Here is a 7515-nt window from a genome sequence, read left to right on the forward strand (position 1 = left end):
ACTGGATTTGTTTTGGAATTCTTTGTGGATCTGTGTAATCTGAGGGAAATATGTCTCTCTAATATGGTCATACATTGGGCAGGAGGTTAGGAAGTGCAGCTCAGTTTCCACCTCATTTTGTGGGCAGTGTTGCACATAGCCTGTCTTCTCTTGAGAGCCTTGTCTGCCTACGGCGGCCTTTCTCAATTTTATTTTTTTATTTTTATTTATTTCACCTTTATTTAACCAGGTAGGCAAGTTGAGAACAAGTTCTCATTTACAATTGCGACCTGGCCAAGATAAAGCAAAGCAGTTCGACACATACAACGACACAGAGTTACACATGGAGTAAAACAAACATACAGTCAATAATACAGGATAAACAAGTCTATATACAATGTGAGCAAATGAGGTGAGATAAGGGAGGTAAAGGCAAAAAGGCCATGGTGGCAAAGTAAATACAATATAGCAAGTAAAACACTGGAAAGGTAGATTTGTGCAAAATAAATAAATAAATTAAATACAGTAGGGAAAGAGGTAGTTGTTTGGGCTAAATTATAGGTGGACTATGTACAGGTGCAGTAATCTGTGAGCTGCTCTGACAGTTGGTGCTTAAAGCTAGTGAGGGAGATAAGTGTTTCCAGTTTCAGAGATTTTTGTAGTTCGTTCCAGTAATTGGCAGCAGAGAACTGGAAGGAGTGGAATAGCAAGGCTATGCTCACTAAGTCTGTACATAGTCAAAGATTTCCTTAAGTTTGGTCTTACTGAGATTTACTGTCAGGGCCCAGGTCTGACAGAATCTGTGCAGAACATCTAGGTGCTGCTATAGGCCCTCCTTGGTTGGTGACAGAAGCACCAGATCATCAGCAAACAGTAGACATTTGACTTCAGATTCTAGTAGGGTGAGGCCGGGTGCTGCAGACTTTTCTAGTGCCCGCGCCAATTCGTTGATAAAAATGTTGAAGAGGGTGGGGCTTAAGCTGCATCCCTGTCTCACCCCACAGCCCTGTGGGAAGACACTTGTGTGTTTTTTGCCAATTTGAACCGCACACTTGTTGTTTGTGTACATGGTTTTTATAATGTTGTATGTTTTACCCCCAACACCACTTTCCATCAGTTTGTATAGCAGACCCTCATGCCAAATTGAGTCGAAGGTTTTTTTTAAATCAACAAAGCATGAAAAGACTTTGCCTTTGTTTTGGTTTGTTTGATTGTCAATTAGGGTGTGCAGGGTGAATACATGGTCTGTTGTACGGTAATTTGGTAAAAAGCCAATTTAACATTTGCTCAGTACATTGTTTTCATTGAGGAAATGTACGAGTCTGCTGTTAATGATAATGCAGAGGATTTTCCCAAGGTTGCTGTTGATGCATATCCCACGGTAGTTATTGGGGTCAAATTTGTCTCCACTTTTGTGGATTGGGGTGATCAGTCCTTGGTTCCAAATATTGGGGAAGATGCCAGAGCTAAGGATGATGTTAAAGAGTTTTAGTATAGCCAATTGGAATCTGTGGTCTGTATATTTGATAATTTCATTGAGGATACCATCAACACCACAGGCCTTTTTGGGTTGGAGGGTTTTTATTTTGTCCTGTAGCTCATTCAATGTAATTGGAGAATCCAGTGGGTTCTGGTAGTCTTTAATAGTTGATTCTAAGATTTGTATTTGATCCTGTAAATGTTTTTGCTCTTTGTTCTTTGTTATAGAGCCAAAAAGATTGGAGAAGTGGTTTACCCATACATCTCCATTTTGGATAGATAACTCTTCGTGTTGTTGTTTGTTTAGTGTTTTCCAATATTCCCAGAAGTGGTTAGAGTCTATGGATTCTTCAATTACATTGAGCTGATTTCTGAATTGCTGTTCCTTCTTTTCCCCCAGTGCATTTCTGTATTGTTTTAGTGATTCACCATAGTGACTCAGGTTTTCCGGGTCTCTATGTTTTTGGTTGGACAGGATTCTCAATTTCTTTCTTAGATTTTTGCATTCTTCATCAAACCATTTGTCATTGTTGTTCATTTTCTTTGGTTTTCTATTTGAGATTTTTAGACAGAGCTACAGGAGTTGTGACCTGTTTTTGTTGGTTATGTTGTCATAGTTGTGTCTAGGGGGGCATATGGGGGAGGGAATGCTGTCACCTGCATGTAGGTGTTTGTCCCCCTGTGTGCTGAGGGTGTCAGGTTCTTGTCCGGTTCTGGCATTTAGGTCGCCACAGACTAGTACATGTCCCTGGGCCTGGAAATGATTGATTTCCCCCTCCAGGATGGAGAAGCTGTCTTCATTAAAATATGGGGATTCTAGTGGGGGGATATAGGTAGCACACAGGAGGACATTTTTCTCTGTTGAGGTCATTTCCTTTTGAATTTCTAGCCAAATGTTCCTGCTTTGATTAATTTAATGGAGTGAGTTAGGTCTGCTCTATACCAAATTATCATACCCTCTGAGTCCCTTCCCTCTTTCACACCTGATAGTTTGGTGGATGGGACTACCAGCTCTCTGTAACCTAGAGGGCAACCATCTCCTCTATACCAGGTTTCTTGCAGGATGACAATGTCTGTATTACCGATTTCTTTGGTGAAGTCCGGGTTCCTGCTCTTTAGGCCAAAGGCAGATGACCTCAGACCTTGGATATTCCAGGATGAGATAGTGAAGGCTTTGTTCAATGTTGTTGCTCGTGTGGTTTGGCCTCAGGCCAGTAAGTGTGAACAGAGCCTATTGAGCATCTGGTACATGCCATTGGCTTGGGCTAGTGGGGGTTGGGCCTGTTTGCCCGCTCACGGCCTGGGCGTGTGTAATAGTGGGGGTTGGGCCTGGGCGTGTGTGGAGACGGTTGCTATGGTCGCAGAGACCTGTTGTTATTTGTGGAGACGGTTGCTATGGTCGCAGAGACCTGTTGTTATTTGTGGAGACGGTTGCTATGTGCATAGCAGAGACCTGTTGTTATTTGTGGAGACGGTTGCTATGTGCATCGCAGAGACCTGTTGTTATTTGTGGAGACGGTTGCTATGTGCATCGCAGAGAGAGACCTGTTGTTATTTTTGCACAGGGACACTGCAGCGAGAGAGTGAGAGTCGCTCCTGATGCGTGGATTCTCCGTCAACTCATTCCTGCTTGCTATATTATCGCTGGTCAAGTTGACTATTCACGGCAGTCCCAAACGACCCTCGGGCCAAAACGACCCTCGGGCCAAAACAACCTTCAGGCCAAAACGACCTTCAGGCCAAAAAACCCTTGGGCCAAAACAACCCTCGGGCCAAAACGACCCTCGGGCCATCGGGACATGTCCCGGTGCTCCCGACGGCCAGTCCGTCATTGACTTGGAGTAACCATGGATTGTAAGCACAGACCTTAAATATACACGGAGAGCTAGCATTAATAACATGCATGTCAATCTCTCCTGGCTCAAAGTGGATGAGAGATCGACTTCATCACTACTTGTTTTTGTAAGAAGTGTTGGCAAGCTGAATGTACCAAGAACTACTGGCACACAGCTTAGACATCCATGCATACCCCACAAGACATGCCACCAGAGGTCTCTTCACAGTCCCCAAGTCCAGAACAGACTATGGGAGGCAAACAGTACTACATAGAGCCATGACTACATGGAACTCTATTCCACAGTACTACATAGAGCCATGACTACATGGAACTCTATTCCACAGTACTACAATAGAGCCATGACTACATGGAACTCTATTCCACAGTACTACAATAGAGCCATGACTACATGGAACTCTATTCCACAGTACTACAATAGAGCCATGACTACATGGAACTCTATTCCACAGTACTACAATAGAGCCACGACTACATGGAACTCTATTCCACAGTACTACAATAGAGCCATGACCACATGGAACTCTATTCCACATCAGGTAACTGTAGCAACAGTAGAATTAGATTTAAAATGAAGGTAATAAATACACCTTATGGAACAGCGGAGACTGTGAAGAAGGTACAGACACATTGTGATATTGCTGTACTGTGGTATTCAACATGTTGTATTCTAGATATGTAGTGGTGTAATAATGTTATATGATGTTTTATATTTTGTTTTCTGTGTAATGTAAGTGCCTTAATGTGTTTGGACCCCAGGAAGAGTAGCTGCTGCCTTGGCAGGAACTAATGGGGATCTACAATAAACCCCAGGAAGAGTAGCTGCTGCCTTGGCAGGAACTAATGGGGATCCATAATAAACCCCAGGAAGAGTAGTTGCTGCCTTGGCAGGAACTAATGGGGATCCATAATAAACCCCCAGGAAGAGTAGTTGCTGCCTTGGCAGAAACTAATGGGGATCTACAATAAACCCCAGGAAGAGTAGATGCTGCCTTGACAGGAACTAATGGGGATCCATAATAAACCCCAGGAAGAGTAGCTGCTGCCTTGACAGGAACTAATGGGGATCCATAATAAACCCCAGGAAGAGTAGATGCTGCCTTGACGGGAACTAATGGGGATCCATAATAAACCCCAGGAAGAGTAGCTGCTGCCTTGACGGGAACTAATGGGGATCCATAATAAACCCCAGGAAGAGTAGCTGCTGCCTTGGCAGGAACTAATGGGGATCCATAATAAACCCTAGGAAGAGTAGCTGCTGCCTTTGCAGGAACTAACGGGGATCCATAATAAACCCCAGGAAGAGTAGATGCTGCCTTGACAGGAACTAATGGGGATCCATAATAAATCCCAGGAAGAGTAGCTGCTGCCTTGGCAGGAACTAATGGGGATCCATAATAAACCCCTGGAAGAGTAGTTGCTGCCTTGGCAGGAACTAATGGGGATCCATAATAAACCCCAGGAAGAGTAGCTGCTGCCTTGACAGGAACTAATGGGGATCCATAATAAACCCCAGGAAGAGTAGCTGCTGCCTTGACAGGAACTAATGGGGATCCATAATAAACCCCAGGAAGAGTAGCTGCTGCCTTAGCAGCACTAATGGGTATCCATAATAAACCCCAGGAAGAGTAGATGCTGCCTTGACAGGAACTAATGGGGATCCATAATAAACCCCAGGAAGAGTAGCTGTTGCCTTAGCAGCACTAATGGGTATCCATAATAAACCCCAGGAAGAGTAGATGCTGCCTTGACAGGAACTAATGGGGATCCATAATAAACCCCAGGAAGAGTAGCTGCTGCCTTGGCAGGAACTAATGGGGATCCATAATAAACCCCAGGAAGAGTAGCTGCTGCCTTGGCAGGAACTAATGGGGATCCATAATAAACCCCAGGAAGAGTAGCTGCTGTCTTGGCAGGAACTAATGGGGATCCATAATAAACCCCAGGAAGAGTAGCTGCTGCCTTGACAGGAACTAATGGGGATCCATAATAAACCCCAGGAAGAGTAGCTGCTGCCTTGACAGGAACTAATGGGGATCCATAATAAACCCCAGGAAGAGTAGCTGCTGCCTTGACAGGAACTAATGGGGATCCATAATAAACCCCAGGAAGAGTAGCTGCTGCCTTGACAGGAACTAGGGGATCGATAATAAACCCCAGGAAGAGTAGATGCTGCCTTGACAGGAACTAATGGGGATCCATAATAAACCCCAGGAAGAGTAGCTGCTGCCTTGGCAGGAACTAATGGGGATCCATAATAAACCCCAGGAAGAGTAGCTGCTGCCTTAGCAGGAACTAATGGGGATCCATAATAAACCCCAGGAAGAGTAGCTGCTGCCTTGGCAGAAACTAATGGGGATCCATAATAAACCCCAGGAAGAGTAGCTGCTGCCTTGACAGGAACTGATGGGGATCCATAATAAACCCCAGGAAGAGTAGCTGCTGCCTTGGCAGGAACTAATGGGGATCCATAATAAACCCCAGGAAGAGTAGCTGCTGCCTTGGCAGAAACTAATGGGGATCCATAATAAACCCCAGGAAGAGTAGCTGCTGCCTTGGCAGAAACTAATGGGGATCTACAATAAACCCCAGGAAGAGTAGCTGCTGCCTTGGCAGAAACTAATGGGGATCTACAATAAACCCCAGGAAGAGTAGCTGCTGCCTTGGCAGAAACTAATGGGGATCCATAATAAACCCCAGGAAGAGTAGCTGCTGCCTTGGCAGGAACTAATGGGGATCCATAATAAACCCCAGGAAGAGTAGCTGCTGCCTTGGCAGGAACTAATGGGTATCCATAATAAACCCCAGGAAGAGTAGCTGCTGCCTTGGCAGGAACTAATGGGGATCCATAATAAATACAAATACAAAACCCAATGGTCACTCTGAGCTCCAGAGTTCCTCTGTGGAGAACCTTCCAGAAGGACAACCATCTCTGTAGCACTCCACCAATCAGGCCTTTATGGTAGAGTAGCCAGACAGAAGCCACTCCACCAATCAGGCCTTTATGGTAGAGTAGCCAGACAGAAGCCACTCTTCAGTAAAAGGCACATGACAGCTGCTTGAAGTTTGCATAAAGGCACCTAAAGGACTCTCAAGATTCTCTGGTCTGATGAAGCCAAGATTGAACTCTTTGGCCTGAATGCCAAGCGTCACATCTGGAGGAAACCTGGCACCATCCCTACGGTGAAGCATGGTGGAGGCACCATCCCTACAGTGAAGCATTGTGGTGGCAGCATCATGTCTGGAGGAAACCTGGCACCATCCCTACGGTGAAGCATATTGGTGGCAGCATCATGCTGTGGGGATGTTTTTCAGCAGCAGGGACTGGGAGACTAGTCAGGAGACTAGTCAGATGAACGGAGCAAAGTTCAGAGAGATCTTTGATGAAAACCTGCTCCAGAGCGCTCAGCACCTCAGACTGGGAGTTCACCTTCCAACAAGACAATGACCTTAAGCACACAGCCACGACAACGCATGAGTGGCTTCGAGACAAGTCTCTGAATGTGTCTGAGTTGCCCGGCCAAACCCGGACTTGAACCCAAAGATACTTCAACAAAGTACTGAGTGAAGGGTCTGAATACTTATGTAAATGTTATATTTAAGTTTTTTTTTTTTTACAATTTTAATAAATTACCAAACATTTCTAAAAACCCGTTTTAGCTTTGCCATTATGGGGTATTGTGATGTCATTATGGGGTATTGTGATGTCATTATGGGGTATTGTGATGTCATCATGGGTCGTTTTATAATAAGGCTGTAATGTAACAAAATGTGTAAGAAGTGAAGGGGTCTGAATACTTTTCGGACTAACTGTATATTGAACATTTGAATGTGTGTTGACTGTACAGCTGTTGTCTTATAATCAACGTGCAGTCTGTTAAAATATAGCAAAGACTTCTTCAGCGTTTTCAATGTTATTTAAAAATGAACATTTTGATACTGTTTCATGATGAAATTACTGCTTGACACACACACACAAAAGGAGACAGGCGAGCAGGAATGATAGGAGGAAGGAAGAGTTTTGATTGTGTTGTTGTTAAGGGCGCTGCTGGTGAGCCGCGAACCGTCGGTCGTTGGAGTGACAGCGACATGATCTGGTCAGAGCCGGTAAGACCGTAAACAGTCCGCTACTACCTAACGAAACATACAACACGTCAAAGCAACAGCTTAATTAAGTAGCCCAGACGACCGCATAGCCTGCT

General features: G+C 44.7%; 1 protein-coding gene across 1 annotated transcript in view; it reads left to right on the forward strand.

The window, feature by feature from the left end:
* The first annotated feature begins 7280 nt into the window (after positions 1–7280).
* The window catches only part of LOC110493327 (Golgi apparatus membrane protein TVP23 homolog A), a 10502-nt gene continuing 10267 nt past the window's right edge, over positions 7281–7515 (forward strand). The window contains exon 1 of the mRNA XM_090194721.1: positions 7281–7515. This exon is cut by the window's right edge and continues 284 nt beyond it. The gene's annotated coding sequence lies outside the window, so the exon portion shown is untranslated.

This window comes from Oncorhynchus mykiss, chromosome 13, assembly GCF_057628025.1.
Source record: "Oncorhynchus mykiss isolate SJ-2025 chromosome 13, ASM5762802v1, whole genome shotgun sequence".
In the NCBI taxonomy this organism is placed as follows: domain Eukaryota; kingdom Metazoa; phylum Chordata; class Actinopteri; order Salmoniformes; family Salmonidae; genus Oncorhynchus; species Oncorhynchus mykiss.